Source organism: Patiria miniata, unplaced genomic scaffold (genome assembly GCF_015706575.1).
Source record: "Patiria miniata isolate m_02_andy unplaced genomic scaffold, ASM1570657v1 HiC_scaffold_10, whole genome shotgun sequence".
In the NCBI taxonomy this organism is placed as follows: domain Eukaryota; kingdom Metazoa; phylum Echinodermata; class Asteroidea; order Valvatida; family Asterinidae; genus Patiria; species Patiria miniata.
In genome coordinates this window covers 11403772-11427557 of record NW_024037048.1, presented here as the reverse complement: position 1 = coordinate 11427557, position 23786 = coordinate 11403772, and positions in this window count along the sequence as shown.

The window sequence follows — 23786 nt, the reverse complement described above, 5'->3', positions numbered from 1 at the left end:
AGTGGCAGGGTTTTCTCCAATTAGGCCTTCCCCCTTTGTTTTGTTCATTTGTAACCCCCCCCCAAAGATCTTAACTTACAAACCTACGGAAATATATAACACATGTCCAACTGAATCATTTTGTGGTGCCAAAATCCCTTAATTTTCCAAAGCTATGACTATTTCCTATGTTGCCCTCCAGTTCCTTCCACTTCTGAATTATGTAAACAACTGACAAATTTGAATACATGCACGTAGGACGGGTGCCCTTTTTAAATGAGAAGCTTAGCATTTCGCTTTTGCGCCACCGTCTGCGAAAAGCGCCACCAATTCTCCGATAGTGTCGACGGTCTGAACAGCACCTCCATTTGAAGATTTTTTTCGAAAAAAAAAATCATTGGGTCGACTCTGATCAAAGCTTACTGTATACGTAGATTCAACATTTGAGTGCCCTGCATATGCAGGAACAGCATAGTTCACTGAAGTTCATGTTGTTTTTTCCTGGTCGATTCATAACCAATGTGAATGTCCTCAAAGTCCGTGTGAAAGCGGTAATTACGGCTAAACATATTTCCCGCTAAAAAAAACAGTGTTGTTTTTGCAAGCATCGAATTGTAGGGGACATATAATACATTTGTTTGTTTGCAAGTTGAGTTTATGTTTGCACTTTATAGATATCACCACTTTCAATTTTTATACAATAACTTGACACTAGACCTTAGGACCTTAATCACTGGACAATTTAGTGTTTTCTTCCAGGCTAGTTCGTTCTAAAATCATCAGCCAAGTTTTGATAACAATGTAAACTTTGCCCATTGCAAGTAATTGCTTTTTATGTACTGAATCAACTAAGTAAAACAAAATGCCTAAAAACAAAAATATAACAATTTGACGTGCAGATTTTATAGAACGTTAATGTTCCTAAAAAGATTTGTTTAGTTCATACTGTATGCTCCCTCTAAATATGATCTGATTCCCGATTGTTGCAGAAAAACACTGAAGAGAGCTACATGCAACGCAAACTGCAAGATCATCCAGTAAATCACGGTCGGTGTACGTCATTATTCTATCCACCAATCACAGTTAGTTGGTGACAAGGCGGTGACCACAAGTAAGTGGTCTGCTGTTGTGCATGTCAATCACAAATCACGTGTTTGCATGTGTCACTGACATCTATACAGTATCAACCAATATGGTTAAGTATCAACCAATGGTTAAGTTCAGTGTCAGTGTCACCAGTCTGTATATCACTATAATAGGCTCAACGACATTAACATAACTTTCGTCTCATCAATATGAAGCGAGTCAGAAATGTGTGATTGACAGCGCGCAGGGGCCAATCACAAACTGGGTCCAAGTTTGTCAGTCACTGCTCAGGAAATCGATGACAAGATATAAGACAGGGTGGGCCGTTTCAATCCTTACAACGACGAGATCATCACCACTTTCGGTCGACAACCCAAGAGAGAACTGACTGCAAGAACAACACTTCGCTCGGTGAGTGTTTGAAACAATTATGTTTTTTTCCAGAAACAAAATGTGTCTTCTTGCACATAGTGTTAGAATCAACGAACAGCGAGAGTGTTTGTAGGCTTTAGTTTCCCTTCCTTGTAAGCTTGTGAAGTGTGTAGTTGCGTGAGGACTGAACACCAACATTTTTTTTACAATGATACTGATGCACGATTACAACTAACAGCCAAACCAGCGCTGTCCGATCCGTGCCATTGTGTGATCGTCATTTCAGTAACCATCAAACATCGTTGGATAAAAGTGTGACTATAGTCGGAATAAACACTCTATAGCCTCACTGTTATAGGACGCAAATACTAACACACCGGATGATCATGCACTCAGCTTTACTCAAGATCAAATTGTTTTATCTAACTTGGTTAATTTGTATAAATCATGCATAGAGTTGATAATTGTACAAATTATTCTGCCCTTCCGCTCTTCCGTCCACGTTATAAGCTCTCGGATGAATTCAGTCATGTTTGCATGTAGGGTTTCACTCAGCATGCCACTGAGATTCTGTTGAATATTTCTTTGAAACTGTGATATTGGCTTAATATTTTGTATTTTGGGGTTGTGCAATTGGTACAGATTTTCTCAAAACCTAAAGATTTTTTGAGACACATTCGGTTTACGAACATATGCTGGTTGGTGCTTAAAGCTAAACTGGTGCGCTGATTTCCCATCCGAAAAAATAATCTTTATGTAACGACTGTAATGTTTTCGCTACTACTTCCTTGGTTTGAGATAAATTTTTCTCAATAATACAGAAACTGTATGTTCATTTTGATTCCTATAACCGCAAGTTCAATCAAATTTGAACCGCTTAGAGGAAAATTGGAGCATTTGCTTTTGACACTTTTTTTTCATTAAAAGCAAAACAATTGCTCACAATCTTAAGTATGATGCAGTACAACTAGGCTTTTGAAATGTTAGCTAAGTTGATACTATAAACATAAAACAAAAAAAAAAAACATTTTTGGAGGGTTCTCATCACTGGATTCCGTTGCTAGCACACGTCAAGAGTGTGCGCGCCGGGACTCTATTTAAAAAAAAAAAACCTTTACAGTAACATTTTGTGTGACTACTTCGTTGATTCGAAAAAAAGCAAAGCCTTCCAAAAAAGACACGAATGTTCCTCGTGCTTGAGTCCACACAGGGCCGTTTGAGAAAGCTTTCTGTTTGAAATAAATAATACATTTCAATTGCATTTCACTCGAGGGAGGTTTTTTAAGCCGTACTGTACTTGTGAAATTCAGCTTTGCCTCTTCGTCAGTCTCCAAGTTTTTAAATGACTCATTATCATTATTTGTATTTTTTTCATCCAACAATCCGTCTGACTGTTATTTGACAAATTAGAGCAGTGATTCGGTGCAAGACTGTGTCTTTTTTCCCTACGCATTTGGATGTATACTCTTTTTGGTCAAAATCAAAAACAGAAAACGCCATTCGATAAAAAGAAGGGTTAACGTGATAATTACTACCACCTTAGAACTGTGCCGACATTTTTGGCCAATCGTTGCTAAGCATGTTTTTTTTCCCCTTTTTTTCATATTTTTTGAATCAACATGCTATTTAGATTCTGGAGATTAACGCTAACACAATTTATTTTTCAAACAACGTGAGCGGTAGTAGGCTTGATCGTTCTCCGATGTTTGTGTGTTTGTGAGGTGTAGTTGTTCGATGACTTAAAACAAGAATTTTATGAAGAATATTTCAATTGAAACTAATATTATTTCAATTGAAACTAATATTGGGTGGCTATGATACTAATTCATGATTGTCTACTGCCAAACAAGCGCGTTAAGTTCCGATCCAAAATTGTGCATTTTCCCAACAGCCGGTTTGGAGTTATACATAAAATAGTTTGATAATATGTTGATTATTGTTGAAGCCCAAGGTCAACATTGTACTCGTAACATTTCGTGTGCTACCACAGAAAAGTCATTGCACACGGTTCAAATAACATTGAGATCGTTTGAAATTTGATGTCTAAGGACGTCATCATGACGTCAGAGTAATATACTCACCTTGGAATCAGGGTTGGTGTTTGTTCAAGGCTTTCATTGTATACCATGATTCGTTGAGAAGAAAAGTTGAGCAGAATTATTGCCTGGAAAAAAAAAGCGAGTAAGGAAGAAAAAACGCAAAGAGAGTGATAAAATAAATCTTACCATTTCAAAATGGTAGTCGGGTCGTTCACGATCACACATCATATCAGGGTTTTGTTGTTCGGAATAAATATAGGAATGCCTGTCTGATGATTTGTCCGCTACCACGTCCAAATTGTGCATTCTTAAAGCGAAATTGTCCAAACAGTAACTGTTTTCTTTAGTTCTGGACAAACTCATTTGGATTCTTGTCGCTATGAAAAAACACACTATAAATCCTTTGAAGATCTATAATGTCAAAACACGGTTGTTCAGGTTTGACTGGTAGGAATTAAATGTTGGCTGCATTGGTTGTTCAAGAGTTCATCACATCAAGTGCCCTGCTGTGATTCGAATAGTTCAAATGTATCGTGATTCGTATAATTCACGCACTTGTAATATTAAAGATGAACTACACATAGGTGTTTAAATGTTTTGATTGAAAGAACAAACAATCTTGCCAAGCTAGCTCAACTCTTTATACGCTGGCTATTAATATCTGTATAATAAAACAGCTTCTTATTTTCTGCCTGTTATTTTCCCACTGTTTACTTTATTATTTTAATTTTCAAACATGAAATCCTGTTGCGATGTGATCACATTATTTCCAGCAATCTGTTTGACATGAGATCGATCAATTACAGCATAACATGTATGCTCCTCGTGAGTCCTGCAATTCCAAATTCGAGCATTTTTGAACAATTAAGAGCAACGTAGGATCTTTTGCGATAAAGAATACCTTTCGTTAAAGCAACAAAATTGATCAACATTTAAATAGGGTGTATATGAACTAACCTGTTTCAGCGCATTCTATATAGTAGGGCGGCGAAGCGACCAAATTGTGCACTTTTTAATAAAAGCATGAAACCTTTTATGTCGGGTCTTCATCCCACGAAAAGCATTTTTAGATGTGGGGACATCTCATATCTGACCTTTTGTGACGTTTAAGAGGTCAAGGACCTTTTCATACACTATTAATAGCCATTTATCAGATTTACTCTTTGCAAATCCTCTTCTTTCACTACTGAAGTCTAGATGAAAGGTGTACATGCCTTGAAAAAATATCGGATGTGTTGGCATTATATATTCTGACTTTTGTTAACCTCTGAGAGGTCACTCACCTTTTTGAGCGAAGTCAATGACCTTAATATACATTAAATAGCCTAGTATTAGCTATTCATTAGATTTAATTTTTAAAACATGACATTTTCACAACCTAGGTCTAAGTCTTTGGTTTTTCATTCCATAAAAATTGTTGACGTGCGAACATTTCATATGTGACCTATAGTGACCTCTGATAAGGTCAATGACCTTTGTATATTCTATTATTCTATTGCTTTTTATCAAATACTCTTAAAAAATACCCTTCCTATGAGATAAATCTCAACGCAAAAACGCATTTTATCTATTATTCTACAGTAATGATTTTAGACACTAACCAAGATTGTGTGATTTACAACCACCATCATATCACTATCACACGTATAATCCTTGGATGATTTTTTGTTTGCCTTTTGAACACACCAGATGTTGATAGTTTTTATGGTTTTTTTGGTTTTTGTTTTAAACCGCGCTTTATATAAATTTTGACTTCACGGAAACTATTAATTAGCAGAGGCTATCAGCAAATTTGCTTTATAAATATACGTCAAGGTATTGTCAATCAATCAATATATCTCTCGCAATGCACCACTAGAGGTGCGGGGCGTAGAGCCAGTAAAGTTGTACCATACTCCGCCAGGGAGGAGTCGATCGGCTGCAGATCGCGGTCAAGAGCATCCAGCCACCGAGTGCGGGGGTTCTGCGGGGTCGCCTCCAACCGGCAGTTCTAGGGTCAACATCCAGGATTGCACAGATGGGACGTTGCAGTGGCAAGTGGAGGACATGGCCAAGCCAAAGTCGTTGTCGCTGTGCGGCGACGCTGGAGGCCAGTACTGATGGGCCCGCTCTCGAACTACAATGTGGTGATATGTTCATACCATCGGTTCTCAATTGACCTCAGTGCTTTGCTGTCAAAGCCGTCGATCCAGCTGGCTAAAGTCTTGGGAAGGGGCAACGACATTACACCATACAGTAAGATAGGTAGCACTGCGGCGTGAAAGATGTGTAGTTTTGTCTTCTGTGAGATGATCAGTTGTGTCACCAAAGGGGCCTCCAGAGGGCCTGCATCAATCCAGCCGCCAGGCGGCGTCTCCTATCGACCTCCGTCTTCAAGTTGCCAGTGTTTGTAATGGTAGAGCCCAGATAGCAAAAAGGAGTCAACAAATTCAAACGGCTCCTCATCAATCGGCAGCGGATGTAGGTCGGGTCTGTCACCTATGTGCATGAGATTGGTCTTCGCCCAGCTAACCATCAAGCCTAGACTGCTCGCCTCCTCTTGGTAAATGGTTAGAGTAGTCCTCAGTTGTTCGAAGGTGGCAAAGAACAAAGTTGTGTCGTCCGTGTATACCAGGTCGGCGGGGGTGTATTTGCCAAAAGACATGCTCACACACCTTTGTCATCAAGTGGTCAATGAAACAGTTAAAGAAATCGGGTGAGGCGACGCCGTTGATGGACAACCACCAGGAGTTCTTATCGTTGACAAAGACACAGCTCTTGCAGTGCTGGTTTTAGGTGGGACACCAAGGATCTTCAGGATCATTCATAGGGAAACATAATCCACTTTATCAAAATTGGCTTTGAGATCTTTGAAAGCAAAAAACAGGTGGCGGTCCCTCTCAGTGACGGGCCCCTCAGTGATGAGACGGAGGGCGGAGATGTGGTAGGCAGTGGAGCGGCCAGGCATGAAACATGTCTGCCGGAACGCATTTTGTTTCTGATGGCTGGGAGGTCTCTATAGTTAGAAAATACATGTGAATATTTTGCCCTGTATGAAGGTGAGGATTATTCCACATAGCTGCTCGCGAACCCACACTTGGTTGATGATTATGTGTGAGCCAATGCAGAGACAGTCCCCACAACCCTTCAGCATCTCTCCAGTGAGGGCAGATTCCATGCAGGGGGCATTACAGGTCTTCAGAAGGTTCAAAGCAGCCTTGACCTCATATGCGGTTACAGGGGCGGTGCTGCAGTCAGGATTCGATGCCATTGTGCTCTCTGCTGTGGTAGTCAACGTTGGTTCTGGGGTACTGGATGATGGTTCAGAAGCAGGCTCAAATGCTACTTCGAGCGCTCCAGACAGTCAGCTTCAGTGGAGAGGATGGATCCATTGCTGTCCTTGATTTAAAAGTTCTTGTGCCGCGGTCCAGCTTTGGCCTGTCTCAACATACTGCACACCTGTTTTGGCCATGGTTCTTTGCAGCTGTTTCCCGACGTCGGCTTCCTCTTCTCAGTACTTATCTCGGTCATTTTGATACAGTAGATTGTTTTCGTTTCATATGCGGTTGACTTCTAGGTCTCCACGAAGGCGAGCTCGTCGACGTTGTTCAATGATCTAGAGTGATGTTTGCGGGTACCATGTGTTTTTAGGGAGCGATCGTGGGCGTCTTATGGGATCTGTGGCTGTCTTGCAGACTTCCTATTTGAAATGCTGCCAGTTGGTGAAGTTTTCTTCCGTCAAGACACAAAATTGTTTGGAGATAGCACTGGAGAATTAAGATCTTATTTCATGGTCAAGGAAGCGAAATGAGTTTAAGCGGGGCTGACGCTTGGCAGACAAGTCAGCCGTCAGTTTCAGTGCGAGCTGAGCAGCTAGCAGGCGGTAGTCTGTGTTGCCGAGCGTGCACCCTAGCTGTAGACATGACAATTTGTAATAATTAAGATATCCCCTAAGGCGGAGATGATGATAATCGATTGCCTTCCGTGTCCTACCATCAGGACTATACCATGTCTAGTGGTGGATTTGCTTTCAGAGAAAACCAGGTTTTGGCAATTCATAGGTTGATAGATTTACAAAAGAGCAGTTGAAGGTCGCCATTGTCATTGGTGGTAGAGTCAATGAAGGTTGTGCTAGTAACATTGGTGGTCATGGTAGAGTCACGGGAGACGGAGGAGATGGTGGTATTAGCATTTGTGACAATAACCGTGATGTCATGTGGTGGAGCTTGATGGGCGAGGGCGTGGAGTTGGTAAAAAAAGGCGTCTTTGATGTTTTTATCTGCGACATTGGTTGGTGCATAGGTTACAATGACTGCCAGCTTGCCAAGACGGTGAAGGAAGCGGGCATTGAGCAGTCGATCACTTTATATTGGAGTCCAGCTGATAAGCTACTTAACTTGCGAATGGTCTTGGTATGACCAGGGTAACACCGTATACATGTAAGCCTCCCCTATCATTTGCGCTACTCCAGAGAAGCAGTGGTCGCCCACAGTGGTGTCAGCATGGCCTGTCCAGCGTGACTCACAAAGACCAGCCATACTAATATTGAAGGATGCAAACTCCCGTGACAGGAGGGTAGCCAAGCCAGGATCAAGAAGAGTTTGTGCATTCCACGTAAAAATGTGGAAGCCCTTCCGCAGATTTGTTAAATATTTGTTGATATGAAGTCTGTTTCTCGTGGTCAAAGACTTTCGTATATGTATCGATTCTGTTTTTGGGCAGACCGGTTCTTTCTCCGCCTAGTTTGTGTCATTTTAGCCCACAGCTGGATAGTCGATTGGTTGGGCTGCCACCGTAGAGCATGTTGACACACCTGGGTCTACTTTAGTCTGGACCCATCATCAATGTACAGATATATGGGAAATGCTATGTTGTGATAATAAAAAAAAAAATGGGGGCTTGCCCCACCTCCGTTTTAGCGTAACAAGCGTTACCAAAGGAAATTATCATTACATTCTGAGTCATTCTTGTGAAAAATCAGCCCATATTGTAAAAAAAACCTATCGTAAAAGTTCATTGACCTCTAGACGTCATCAGATATCAGATGTGACTTGTCCCCACATCAAATATCAAAGCCCGTGGTACATAGAAGCATAGGTGAAAATCAAAAAGTGCACAAAACCTTTACATTTTGGACCTTAGCTGCCCCACTTCTACTTTTGAGAAAAGAGAAAACGTAGATTGGAAGGTTTGCAGTAACACCGTTTGAATAATAGCTTTTTTGAGTTGTATGGTTCTGAGAAGAACCATTTGTTTGAACTCGACGTGTCGAACAGTGTGCTGTGTTCGTCGTCAGGAGACTTTTATGTGACGTGTTCGTTAATGAGACATTACCGACGATGGGACTACGAGAAGTTATCCATCATCGAACATTCCCACAGCGAAGGCCACACCATCAACTGGCAACAAGCACAGCTCATCACCAGCAACCAACAGTGGCATCCTCCGAGTCCGGGAGGCCATGGAAATCCACCACTCCTTCAACGTAGGTCCAATGGATCTTCTATACCCACGGACCCACACCAATGCACATAGTTCCCCTTCGTTAGTTCTGCGTTAGTTCTGCCTATGGGTCCCCTATACCCTTGGCACTCTGCAGCCCCTTGATGTTTATTCCAGCTGTACCTCCGTCTTTCTGAGAAGCTTCATTTAGCACACACAGTCCAATTTAGCATCCTAACTCGGTCATGTGGTTGCTAAGGGCGGTTTATAAAGGTTACGTAACACTTCATTTTGAATGAAACTACATGTACACATACATGTTCACGTTGTCGGGCGAAACCTTTGAAAATTAATTTTCTCCTGTTTGGAACTTTCAGGGTTTACTTCCCTCAAAATGATCCAAGTATGTGCTAAAAATCGATGTGATGTGTTCATTACTCTTCGTTTCAATTCGAATAAAAATAGGCCTTGCTGCCTGCACTTTTGAAAGTTGGTATATAAGCGTTTGCAATATCTGTCAATCTTTTCAAGCCTGACGAATATTAATAAAGTTCCTATCTATTGTGGTGTAAATTGAAAATTTGGAAAAAAACCTCCTTCACGAGATATGAATTAATAAATATCACCCTTTTTGCTGGCTTCCATTGGTCGATACCGAGACCCATGCCAAAACACGCCGAGTGACGCTAACGAGTATGCTAATATACCATACGTTGGGCGGAATCGGTCAACTGTAGCGCCTACGGCGCTTTGCTAAACAATGAACTGAGGTTGTTTCAGCGAAAAATCCTCGTCAAAATTTTTCATGGAGATGGTTTTAGTTGGTATACTAACGTTTGCAACAACAGATTAAGCTGAAATTCGGACTATTCTTGGATGATATAGGTGTTGAACTACTCGTGAAATAACAACTTGGAGAGATTCCTAGAAATTGAGGTTAATACATGCATTTTTGGGAAGTTTTCGAACCATTTCTTCCAGACTTGATGGTAAGCTTTACCAGTAACCAGTATTGACGTTTCGGCATCGATGACCGAGATTTGTTCACTGACGTGAAGTTTAGAATGTCGTCTTCCGTTGTAATTGAACATTTCAATCATACGGAACATACTTTCTTAGAAACACAACGTTCAACAGGCCATGTTTTTGGGGTGCGTGGATTCCACTATTATAGCGTCTAAGCACGTAATCGGATTAGCTTTGCCTAACAACACCACAAGCTATGCCCTAGCAACCACATGATTGAACTGGCAACTTAGCGTCCTTTTCCAAAATCTCCCGCCTCAACAGTCCACTGAGCTAATCCCCCGGTGCTGAATCCAAGTCTCCACTAATTTAACCAACTACACCCATCGTGTGGTTGCGAAGGCCAAACGTGGCCCGTTGTTAAGCAAAGTTAATCCGATGATGCGTTTAGATGCTATAACAGAGCAGTGAAATTCATGCACCCCACAAAACTTGACCTTTTGAACGTTGTGTTTCTCAGAAAATATGCTCAGTATAATTGAAATGTTGAATTATAATGGAATAAGAAATTCTAAACTTCATGTCAGTAAACAAATGCCGTCATCGATGCCGAAACGTCATTACTGGTTATCGGTAAAGCTGACCTTAAAGTCGGGAAGAAATCGTTCCAAAACGTCCCCAAATCTATGTTTTTATCTAAATTTCTAGGAATTTGCTCAAGTTGTTTTTTCACTAGTAGTTGGACACTTATAGCATCTAAATATATTCCGAATTTCAGTTTAAAATGTTTTTGCAAACGCTTGTGTTACAGATTGAACTATCTCTTAGGAAAATCGACGAGAATTGTTTTTCGACCAAGTTCACGTACATGGTTTTCAGTAAAGATCCCGACACAAAGTGTTACAACTTTAAAAATGCACTTAGCACAAAATAGCACGTAATTGGATCATTATAAGGGAAACATACTCTGAAAGTTGCATGAAGATACAATCTTCCAAACGGGAGAATCTGAATTTTGAAGATTTCGCCCGCGAACATCCACATGTCTGTGTGCATGTTGTTTCATTCAAAATAAAATATTACGAAACCATTAGAAATCGGCCTTCGCAACCACACGGCTGCACCAGCAAGGGTCCGGCAGTCTCCTGATGACGAACAGAGCACACTGTTCGAAACGTCGAGTTAAAACAACCGGCTCTCTTCTCAAAACTCAACATCACTCAGTGTTGCCACAAACCTTATATTCTTTCTTCATGTCCACCATGCAAACCTACAAGTCTAATTTAAGAGAAATCATATGCACAATTTTTGATTATCGTAACTGGATGCCGTTGCTTACACGTGCAAAATAGTGTGCCCGCCGGCACACTATTTTGAAAACACATTCATTTTTGTTTGGCGATAAATCAGGCGTAATAATTTTACAGGGTATTTGAAATTCAAGTTCAATTGTCAACTGTAGAGCACTGACAAGTTTCTTTGCAATTGCAAATGATAAGAGTTTAACTTGTTTTTGGAGAGGCTTCCCAAAAATAAATAAATACAAACTTCTTCTTGTCATTACTTCGTTTGAGTCAAAAACAGTGAAGCCTTGAATGTTGCCTGTGCGTGAGTCCAGTCAGGGCCGTTGATGAACGAATTCCCATCGCAATAAATAATCATCCCAAACACATTTCACCCAACATAGGGTCTTTTTGCGCTTTTTACTTGGGAAGTTCAGCTACGCCTCCCCCACTAGCCCCCAAGATATATCCGAGCGGATTTTCAATTACTCAATTTCGTTGGTATTATTTTCAGCTCGCAATCTGCTGAGTGTTGAGGATTCCCTTCTTGATAGAATTCAAGAACGTTACATCAAGGTGAGTGACATTTTCCTCACTCAATCATCAGAACAGAGCAGTGATTTTGGTGGGAGACTGTATTTTTTTCTTTATATTTATAAACCTTTTGGTTAAATTTATAACAGAAAACATCGCTTGAGTGATATATTAAAGAAGTGAGGAACTCCCTCCTCTTACACGCACCGTAGAACTGTGCCCGGCATTTTGGCTTGCAGTCTTTGCAAATTCCTCGACAAACTCATCAGGGTGCCTCGAACTAATGACGGAAACACGCTCAAATTTCCTTTACATTTTTCTGGCGGTACATCAGTTTGTCAAAAAAAGAAAGAATTAAGATGAAAACAAATATTGATTAATTCAAAATTTAGTTGTTGTGTAATCAGATTCTTTGGCATTTATCTTCTTTTTGTATCATTATTACTCGTGTTTACATTTTTTAAATCAAAATTGTGTCCGCAACCATTGTCCTAATTCTCTCTTGATCGTTGATCACAGTGTAATTCGCTTGTTAGTTTATCACGTTCGGGAATCATAACATATTGGTTTTCCCGTCCAATTTCGCAACTTGTTCATTCAATCATACAGACTGTTCACTACAAAAAAAGGTCGCAGTTAGAGCATTCGTTTTTGTTTGAATATTTACACCCAGGGCAGCCAATTTTTTTTCTTGCAAAAAGAAAATCCGTTTCTTTTGTTCGTTTTTGATTTTGCACTGACAATAGGCGAATTTGTGGAAGTATTCATTTTCACGGAATGCAATGGAATAAGGATTCCATTTAATTTGCAATTCGAAATTCGCTAAACGTCGATCGTATTGGCCACAAAAAAATAATTAAATATGATTTTTTTTTATAGTTTCTTTCCACAGAACAAACTGATGACTTAATTGTCCTTACATAAAAATCTTTATTTTAAGATATTATTTTATCGGCGAGTGTTCTAAATATATTTCCTTCTGTCACTTTGACACTTTACATTTCTGTTCTGCATTTTTCATAATCCCTTACCAGACTTTTTTTCTTTTTGAAATAGCTGTAAATTCCTTTATCCAACCTTTTCAAAAAGCCATGTCATTTTATACTTTATTTATCACTATAACACAATATCTTACTAATGCAACTTCCAAATATCACTTTTGTAAACGTATATGCATCAAAGTAAATTCCCAAGCGGGACTGAAATTCAAAGCACCAGGAATTCAATGCACAACTCACGGGGAAAAACTATATAATTTCCTATAGAATAAAGCTGAGAATGCCAACAAACTTTTGACCGAGTTACTATTGCCTCAAAAATTGATATAGGCCTTAAAAAAATAAGTTAAAAAACAAGTTTCAAAAATAACGATTAAACATTTTGACTGCTTAAATCAAGAACCAGTCAATTCATGAAAATTGAACAATGCAACATTAAAACATTTTTTTTTCTTAATGAATTCGGCCGGGAAAAGTACGATTTCATTTGCCCTTATTAATTGTTGAGTAAGTTTTCCTATTTTTGAATGGCAATTTATCAAAATAAGAAAAAAAATCTCACTAATTTATCGTAATTGATAATAAAAATTATTCCTTAGGGTATAAAAGTAAGCAGTCTTCGTTTGTATGTTTTGCAGCCTACACTGAACTACTTGTGATCTCTTCTTGGACCTGATCTTCAAGAACGAACCATCGAGGTGGGTGTGGTGAGGTTTAATTGATTATTCTATCAGGTCTGGGGAAGGGGCAAGATGTGCTCCGCCTCCTGCCCCCCCCCCCGCACCCCCACAATAAAATATATAGCTCCGAAACGCTTCACCCTATCGGCATGCAATTTGGTGACCTATCCTTACTTTTATTGCCGGGCAAAGTAACTAAACAAAATCAATATAATTGGTTGCATTGGCAACTGATAAAAAAGGCTATTCATAAATTTTAGCCCCTTGCCCCCCTGATACGCCACTGTTATATCACGAAGAACACATTCTCTGAACAATGATATCGCCAATCTCACGTTTGTTTTTTTACCTCAAATCCAAAGGCGGATTGTCATGAGTTTTTCTATTAATTCTCCAGTTCATCGAACCTCAATATTTTGCTATACTCTTCCCATTGTTTTGTTCAATACTTTATTTAAAACAAATTCTCACCTGATGTGTTTCAATTTAATCTTTTTTTTCTGTAAAGAATGAAGATCTGCGTGGCCACCGTTCTTTCAATCGTGCTCCTTCTGGGTAACTCCGTCAATCTCAGAGCTTCCGTTACTGGGCCTAAAGGTTTAGTCGGGCCAACCGGTCAGACTGGTGTTCAAGGTAAAAGGGTTGAGCCGAGGGAGACACCAGACGACTCCAACCAGCGGGTAGCATTCACCGTGGTGAGGACGAGCGGCATGGATGAATTTACGAGTCACGACACCCGTTTGCCCTTCCAGGAGACCGTTACGCTTCTGCCGGGTACCAGCTTCGATCTCGAGACCGGCACGTTCACGTGCAGTATGCCGGGCACTTACGTGTTCATGTTTTCTGTTGCCAAAATTAACAACAATTACCTGGCCGTTCATCTCAACAAGAACGGCGACCGGGTCGTTTCTGGCGTAAACACTGATTCTATGTACATTGAGCAGGTGTCTGGGAGCGCGGTGCTGGTTCTGCAGCGAGGAGACACGGTGTATCTAACCATGTTCGGTAAGATGTTTAGTGAATCCAAACATCACTACACCTCATTCAATGGCTTCCTTCTTTACCCCGAATAAACAAAAAAATCCCAACACATAAGATAGGGCTACATGAGCATCGTGTTGCTGATTTTGTTTAATCACTTTCCATTTTTCCGAAACAATAACCACTGAATTAAAAGAAATCAATGTTCAATAACACAGAAAAATATCCTATTATTATTGAGGTGTTTTTTTTTGCATTGCGCATGCGCCAATCTGAATACAACAATGGACTTGCCATCTTTATTTTTGCAAAAAAAAAAATTAGCTTCATGTATGGGTATTGAGATATAGTGAAAAGTATGCGTTCAGTTTTTTTGACAGCGATTTGTTTGATTGTATCCATTGTAGGCCTAATGGAAAGTACCAGGAATATTTGTTATCAAATCAGTGCCATCATAAAGCAGTGCCACCATGTATCCAGAAATGTTAATAACTAAAACCATGGAGCTATAAAACAAATGTGTTTATGGTGTTATCTCGACCATTCTGGATTTCGTTTAGGCCAAGTTTCCAACCGCCTACTTTTTATTTGCCTCATTTGGCCAAACATAAAATAAAGTAAACTTTTGTTTAAAATCAATCCGACCTTTTTTGTGCTATTGGGTAATCAATCAATTAAAGAAATTAATTAAACAAAACACTCCATAGGTACCCTTAAAGCAAACAAACTAAGTATAAAAGACATACAGACAAACAAAATGGATAATTTAAGGGCTTTACTGTACATGTTACTTTGCCTTATGTTCCTTGTATGATCAGCACAGATGATGTCAATATAATCAATCCCATGTATGTATCAATTTTTATTTTGTGTCAAAAAAACCCCAATACATTGAATCTGATTTGCTTATTGACGTAAAGCTTCCGTTTGAAATAATGTATTGTTTGAAATATTTGAATGATATAAATGGCAATCTGTTGAAACTTGCATGTAAACTTTTACGGTTTACAGGTGCTTTGAAATGAAACAGAATACACTGGTTTTGAGTAAATTATTGCAATAAATCTTAGTATTATGATAAGGCGGCATGGATTAAGTCGGAACGCGTCATCAGAACCCTATTGCACGAGTTCGGACTCGTTCCTTTGACTTCCAAGCCGAACAAAAGATGTTTTGGAAGCAGTGGGGCGCATCCAGACTCAGTTGCACGCAAAGGAACACAAACGGACTCATTTACATGAACCATCAGTTTGACTACAGCCACCCTGCATGACAAAAGACGTCCACTAGCCAGCCAGGCCTTTCGTGGTCTTGCTATTAAAGCTGTTAATTCCCCTAATCCAAAGATCTACAAGTGGTGTTTATGATACCATGACCAAATGACTCATTCAAAGAACATGTTCATTCCTATAAGATTTTTCGTCTATTTGTGATAGATCGTTTTCATTCGATTTTTCAATTACATGTAATGGCCCAACCTTTCTGAATTTAGCTTAGTTACATACAGTCACTATAGCAGACAGACTTAAATATCATGCGGAATCGTCAGACTTTGTTTTTCTCTAGAATGCACTGATTATGTTCCAACATATACCACAAGGTCAAATGCCATACAATAAACACCTATTCCCAGCTTGTGCAGGGATTATACAACCGGATTACATGTACAATGCGAACTCATTTTTTGCCCATTTCGTAAATGGTTCAAGGAAGTAAATTAAGAAGTTACAATTAAACGCTCATGAAATTATTCCGCAATGCATTTTATCCACAGGAAAAATAATACAGAAATGGGGAGGGTCTGATGTTTGAACCTCAGTAGCAGAAGAATCATTTCTTATATTCATGGTACTGTTTTCCCTATCCATTATCTGCACAAACAACAACAACAACGAAAGGAGTACAAACAACACCAACAAAGACATTAAACACCATAACGATTAAAAACCACATAACTAACTAAGAACAAAATATCTGAGGATGTCTTGAACAGCATGCACATCGAGAAAGAGTTTATCAGCAGGAAGTTTTAAATAGGCGAAGTCCCAAATCAAGAACGAAAACACTAATCCCGTTTACGTTTTTGTCAGCCCGCGAGAGTTGTCCCTGCATGCGCACAAACTAGCGGCTTCTTTTGTTGTCATCATAATCCCGCGATAATTAGGGCATGACGTGCAGCCTGGTATTAGTGTTCCTTCGTGTTAACGAACGTAGTACGGCAGCAACGTAGAAACAGCTCATCGCCCAATGAAAAGCTAGACACGATGCGCTCTACCCAACTGTGACCGGTGTATTGGTTGAACATCATAAATATGATGTATTCAAAAGACCTCGTCGGAAAGAGGCGTGAACGCAGCAAAAAAAAACATGTGTAATGAAGCTGGCGGCATGGCCACAGCGATGGGCATCATAATATAGTAGTTGATTATGTATGGGGGACCCCCGTGCACCCCCCCCCCCACCAGAACTAACCGTCACCATTTTTAGGCTGCCTTTCATGGATGTTAACAGGGAAAAAAATCCGATGCGAAGGAGATATCCAAGATGGCGGCCAATATGGCCGCCAAAAATGGTAAAAACTGGAAAAAAAGGCATAAATTGTTATATGTTTTAAACCCTCCACAACTCATTTCTGGTATCCATTTTTGCTATAATGCTTCAAATTCAAGATGGCGGCCAATTTGGTGGCCAATATGGCCGCCATTTCAGTAAAAAATGGGAAAAGTCACATATCAGCCTAATAGTATGATAAAATCACAAAAATATAATTGTAAAATATGATTTTGACCACCTCAAATTCATTTCAGGTATCTCATTTTTGCTATCATGCTTTAATTTCAAAATGGCGGCCCATATGGCCGCCTTATTGGTAAAAAAACACCAAAAAAACCGTCATACACAGCCAAATTATGTAACCATGTGCTCTCTAGGAGGTAAAATTTCCTGGATGGGTACATCTTACTCTACTTTTATGATCTGACCTCTTCCACTGCGCTGCCATGTACCGGCCCTTTGAGGCCGGTATGATCCTCAGCCGGTATTTTTGTCCCTCAGTCACTCAACAAACAACCTACTGGTATGCAGCCTGTCTGCCTTCAAAGTTAAACAAAGAGTTCTACGCGGATTAGTGTCTATTGTGTAAACGTGGCGTAAACAAGTTTCCAGACTCTATCTTTCCATAGATGGATGGCTGGCATTTATTTATTCATTACATTTCGTTTTAGTGCCTTACCTAACAGTTTGGTTTCTATGAAAGGAAAATTTACCAAGATAGGTGGCAGAAAGTCCTCCCTCTGAGGAAAGTGGCCAGTTAATTTTTATAGCAGTCACGCGCTTAAGGCCTTTTGTTGACCGTGGAGGATTAAGCGGATTACATACCCTTCATTGGTCGGTCTCAGATGCTGGACCTGCAATTATCAGGCGTGAACACAATAGATCACCTACTATAGTGGGTGGGTGCCTCAGACAGAGTTTGGCCGGTTGCTCGGCCGGTTTGAAAAGGATTAAACTAACCGGCCGAGCTTTTGGCTAGCCCGCTTAAACTGGCCGCTGATGGAAGCCCGGCTTTACTTAGTCAATCAGACCACCATCTTGAATTTGGAACATGTTTGCAAGTAAGACAAATCCAGATATGCAGTGAAGTCTCAAGTAAATAATCTCAACTTTCACTCATACATATCATTTACATATATGGCCAATATATGGCTATTCTTAAATTTGACCATTTTGGCAGCCATATTGGCAGCCATCTTGAATTTGGTTCATGGAAGAAAAACGAAAGAATGCTTGAAATGAATTTGTAAGGGTTAAGGGCATGTATCTGGAACGATACAGTTGAGTTTGAAAGTTGAGTTGCAAATTCAAGGACAGATAAACACCACAACAAATTAAGCGTCAACTCTTCAACTAGTGCATCATCCCAGTTCTAAAATATGGCGCTGAAACTTAGGCATCTTCTAAGAAATTAGAGCAAAAAATGCGAGTCACTGTACGGGCAATGGACAGGATAATGACTGGAGTCACATTAGTGAGAGACAGAATATTAGGAACGAAGATCTTAGATGAAAGACAGCGGTATAAGATAATACTTTAGATCAAAAGGAAAAAGGGGAGTTGGACAGGACGCGTCATGAGAAGCATAGATGAAACCTGAAAGTAACAGATTGGACGCTTTCATCGTTGAAGAGGCGGAGAGGAAGACAGCCTAAGAGATGGCTAGAGGAAATCTCTGATTTCATGGGGAAGAAATGTAAAACATAGGGAAGAAATGTAAAGCAACTGGCAAGGGACCGAAAAGCATGGACAGATAATGGAGAGGCCTGCATCCAGCATTGGATTGAATTAGGCTAATGGTAATGATGAATTTAATAAACTACTTTTCATACAAAGGTTAATGTATTTTCATTTTGATCTAATTCTATGATCTTGTTCGAGGTCTACACATGAATCCAGATCATTATTTTCAACATGGATCGCGGTTACTCAATATCGATGGCGTTTATATCATTTTTATCAAGGGAATGAATGCGTGTTCAGGAGCTATTATAACATTCTGTTTAAGACCGGTGGTAGTCTGGATGGGTGATTATTCTCGGCAATTATCACCCATCCAGACTCCCACCGGTCTTAAAATCAAAACAAGTCAAAAACTAGACGTTGCCATCCATTTTGTTCAACAATTTAACTTCATGTTTTACGAAACACCCCTCTGACTATAATATGGAATGCCCCTCCACAACTCGTTACCTTATAAGGACATTGGTGTGCGCGTCGCGCGGATTTCGGGCCATTAAATACTGATTCACTGGTAGTATTGCGCATGCATACGTGAGGAATGTGAACGTTCAACAAATGAAAGGATAAAATACACCGGATTTCATGGGAGTCAAAATTTCATGTGACACTGGAAAAGTGTTTAAGACCAGCTAGCCATGTCTTTATCATCCGTTTAAGACCCGCCACGTGACAGGCTCTTGACCAATATGAGTGCGTAAACTGTTTTAGGTATTTATGAATATATTATATTGTATGGTATATGGCAACTGCTCCACCATTTGAACGTGTTGTTTGGCGGTTTGTTTCATGCTTTTCTGTGTTCAGCTTTACTTGATGTACCTGCACCTAACCCAAGACTGCACATGCACTCTTCTGTTTCTTAATTTGGTCGGCGACATTCATCTCAACCCAAGAAACCTGTTTGATGATCTCATGGGAGAACCCCCAAAGTTAAGCCTAACAGGAGAAACCTTCTATCGCCAACCCAAATCTCATTTGAATGTGAACACCACACCAAATATCTTCAGACAGTGCTTTCTTTGACCAACCCACATTTCATTTGTATGTTAACAACAAACTGAATATCTTCAGGCAGAGCGTTCTATGACTGCCTATTAAAATCGCATTTGATTATGAACACCCTTTCTATGACCAACCCAAGCTCATTTGTATGTGAACACAAACCTGAATATCTTTAGGCAGAGGTTTCTATGACCAACCCAAATCTCATTTGTGTGTGAACGCCAAATATATTCAGACAGCGCTTTCTATGACCAACCCAAATCTCATTTGTGTGTGAACGCCAACCTGATATATTCAGACAGGGCTTTCTATGACCAACCCAAATCTCATTTGTGTCTGAACACCAACCTGAATATATTCAGACAGCGCTTTCTATGACCAACCCAAATCTCATTTGTGTGTGAACGCCAACCTGAATATATTCAGACAGGGCTTTCTATGACCAACCCAAATCACGTTTTTACGTGAACATCAACCTGAATATCATCAGAGGGCGCTCACCATGACGACCCAATTTGCATCTGAATGTGAACACCAACCCGAATATCTTCAGACAGGGCTTTCTACGACCAACCCAAATCCCATTTGTACGTGAACACCAACCTGAATATCATCAGAGGGCGCTCTCCATGATGACCCAATTCGCATCTGAATGTGAACACCAACCCGAATATCTTCAGACAGTACTTTCTACGACCAACCTTAATCTCATTTGAATGTGAACACCACATCCGAATATCTTCAGACGGTGCTTTCTATGACCAACCCACATCATATTTGTATGTGAACACAGAACAGAATATTCTCAAACAGTACCTTCTATTACCATCTCGAATCTCATTGGAATTATATGAACAAAAAAGCACCTTTTGAATAGCGGGTCTGCTGTTTAAATTTAAATACGATTGATGGGAATCATGTCATTCAGCGGCCAGAGCCCCGAGGTCCGAGCCCCTGCTGTGCATGACCAGTTTGCCTTCTCCCGATGCTCAAGAATACACATACACACAACATGCTTACGAAATTGATCTGCTCGTAATTTCAAAAAGCTATAGCAGGAAATCGCTCTTTAATGTTGTATTCAGTAGTAGTTGTTGGTGTTATTATTTTTGCACTCCTTGTTTCCGACATTTTAATATCTTCACATTCCCTTTTGTTTGGTTTCCCAACGATTGTTCTGCTCTTTCAACTGTTGCCCTTGTCTTGCTATTGTGTTTAATGGTATGTTTTCTTTATGAATCTTCATATCACAATTTCTTCAAAAAAAGTAGTGAGAAAAATATTACTAAACAAAGTAGGAAACAAATTGTAGGTCACCATTCAATGGAAGACGACCAAACTTGCGCTTCTACCCTACAACATGAAACTGTGCCCATTTATATACTTTGTCTCTAATAATCATAAGCAAGGACATCTCGACCGCCACGCAACAAATGTTTACCTGTTGAGGTAAACAAGTTTTCATTGTATTATGATCATCAATTTGCATTTCAAAATGCTGTATATTAAATTGCTGTTGTTTGTTTTCTCAAATCATATGTATTGCCCCCATAAGATCTGTCGCAGTGGCGTATCCAGCTTTTGATGTCAGGGGGGAGAAGGGAGCAACCGCACTTCTGAAAATGTAGAATTTTTTTTCTTTCTCCGGACACTTGGCCTTCGTAAAATCGTAGTAAAGGGGACAGGGTGACCGTAAGGTCATGGCAAAATTCTGCTAAATGCACTCAAAATCTGTCAGACTTATCCAAAATCTGTCAGATTTATCCAAAATCTGTCAGATTTATCCAAAATCTGTCAGATTTATCCAAAATCTGTCAGATTTATCCAAAATCTGTCAGATTTATATACAATTTGTCAAATTCCCCAGAATTACTCGAAATACAGCATGAACACTTAAATATATTGCAGATGTTGTAGTATTGCCTTAATTAATGTTAAAATTATGTTATCAAACAATGATATGGTCACATAAAGATGTTATGATATTGCGTACATTACAGGAAAAACGCAGTTACACTAAAAAAAAATATTTCGATCTACTCAATAAAATTAAGGCAACATTATTGCTTTAATTCAATTACGTCTTTTCAGCTTGTAATATTTTTAAGTTATCGCCACTTCAGATTTTAAGTAATTATTAATTAAATCCAATTATTTAGAATCTATTTAATACATGTAAGGCAACCCACTTGCCTTAATTGAAATTAGTAAATTCAACTTGTGGTAATTTAAGTAATTGCAATTAAGTTCAAAGGGAATCGGGTAATTGATAAAATGATGGAATTATCTGCCACATCGTTAGATTTACCAAATTGTAGTACTGCTTCATACTTCAGGGTATCCTCACTTATCACAAATAATCTCGGTACACATTATAACGAAGTTCTAAGTTACATTTTAATCGATTTGAGGCAAATGGAATTGCAGCTTCAAATAATTTATCACCGCTGGACCGTTGACAGGGCTGGTTGGAAGGTTAGCCATTCCAGGTCACTCCCCTTGTGGCCACAATGATTTAAGTGCATGAACTAGTCCACTGTAATTGAACTGTAACTGAAAGTTCGAGCACACGGTCACTTTTGCTTGAGCAGCCGCGCAGTTAGGGCTGGCAAGAAAGTTTTGTCTTGCTGAAAAAAATTCCAGTTGATGTTTTTGTTGGGCGAGCTGCCTCTTGGCCGGTCGATGGGGTGAAGTGAAGGCGGCGACAGCCTCGATCGTCCGCCCGGCAGGTTCCAGTCCCAGCCACCGGTTGACGTGGGAGTTCATCAGGTGGGACACGGGACACGACGCGTAGACGACGGTCGTTGCAAGTACCGTGGTCCCATTGTATACCGTGGGACTGGTGAGCGGCATCCTTATTGACCGTCTGCTAGCTGCGCCATTCACCATGCTTCGGTCGGCCTGGAGGGAACTCGTTTATATGACGACTTTGGTGTTGCGGTAAGTCCATTCATGTCGAACTTACTCCTGAATTAGTGGGTTACAAGTTCCCATTGCTCGTAACTTCGGCCCCTACTTAGCTGATTCAACTGCTTCTTTCCCCTTTTGTCATTGATGCCACTTTAACTAGTGTATGTGATGTTCTGGGGTGTTAAGTCTCCCTTAATTTGCAGGAAATAATTTGGCAAGGGGAGTATGTAGGGTTCGGCGCACTTTTGCAGTCACTTCATGTACATGGTTCGAGTTTACTGATGATTCTTTGAGTAATACTGTTTTACTTTGAGTCGCCGGCTTGGCTGATTTGTCCTCATTATAAGCAAACTCCCCGTTTAGCATCAATCGAGTAGTTGACATCTGCCTTTCTAGTTTTTTGCTTCGGTTTATTTTTTGCGACACCCTTTACGCATGCTCGTCATTAGCTGTTATGTGCGGAAACCATCCGCTCTGCCGCATTCCGACGTGTTGGCTATGCCTGGCGAGATTATGATATTCAGTTGCGCCAGCAGCAGGCGCGTTTGCCGTCCCACTCTGGGGCAAACATCGATGCCGAAACTTGGTTAACACTGCTCGGGGCACCCGTCTTACAACAGCCTAATGTTCGTCCCAGCAGAGCGCGATCGTACTAATTCGAATGCTCCCATTTTTGCGCTTCCCCCCCCCCCCATTACCATAGATACAATGTACACACGTTTGAGGAAGGTTTGAATATGATTTTCAACTAGATTTTTCCGGACCAAGGGTTAGTTCTTCTGCTCGCATTTCTCAGTCTGCTCGTGAACATCTAGACTTTACATTACAACATCGATTGTGAGATTGACTTGGGTCGTCCCGTTTTTGTCTGATCCTCTTCCCATTTCACGTTGTTCACAGATGGGTCTGGTACAAAAGCAGGTACCTTCGCATCTGATTTCGGTTGATTCTTTATTTGTCGTCCCCATACTAGAAATAGGAGTTCAGTGAACGGCTTTGTTGACCCATATATCACTGCCGTCATTTACACGAGTTCGATGATGCAATAACCCTGATTTCTAGTTTAGATAAGCTAAGGTGCACTTTAATACGGTCCGATATAACATCAGCTTTTCGCTTATAACCTGTTCATCCGGATGATTTTGATAAATGTATGCCCATGCATGGGATGCGCTATTTCATGTGTCATGTTTGAACGGTTTAGTACTTTCCTTGAGTACTGATGTACTCGTAAGGTTG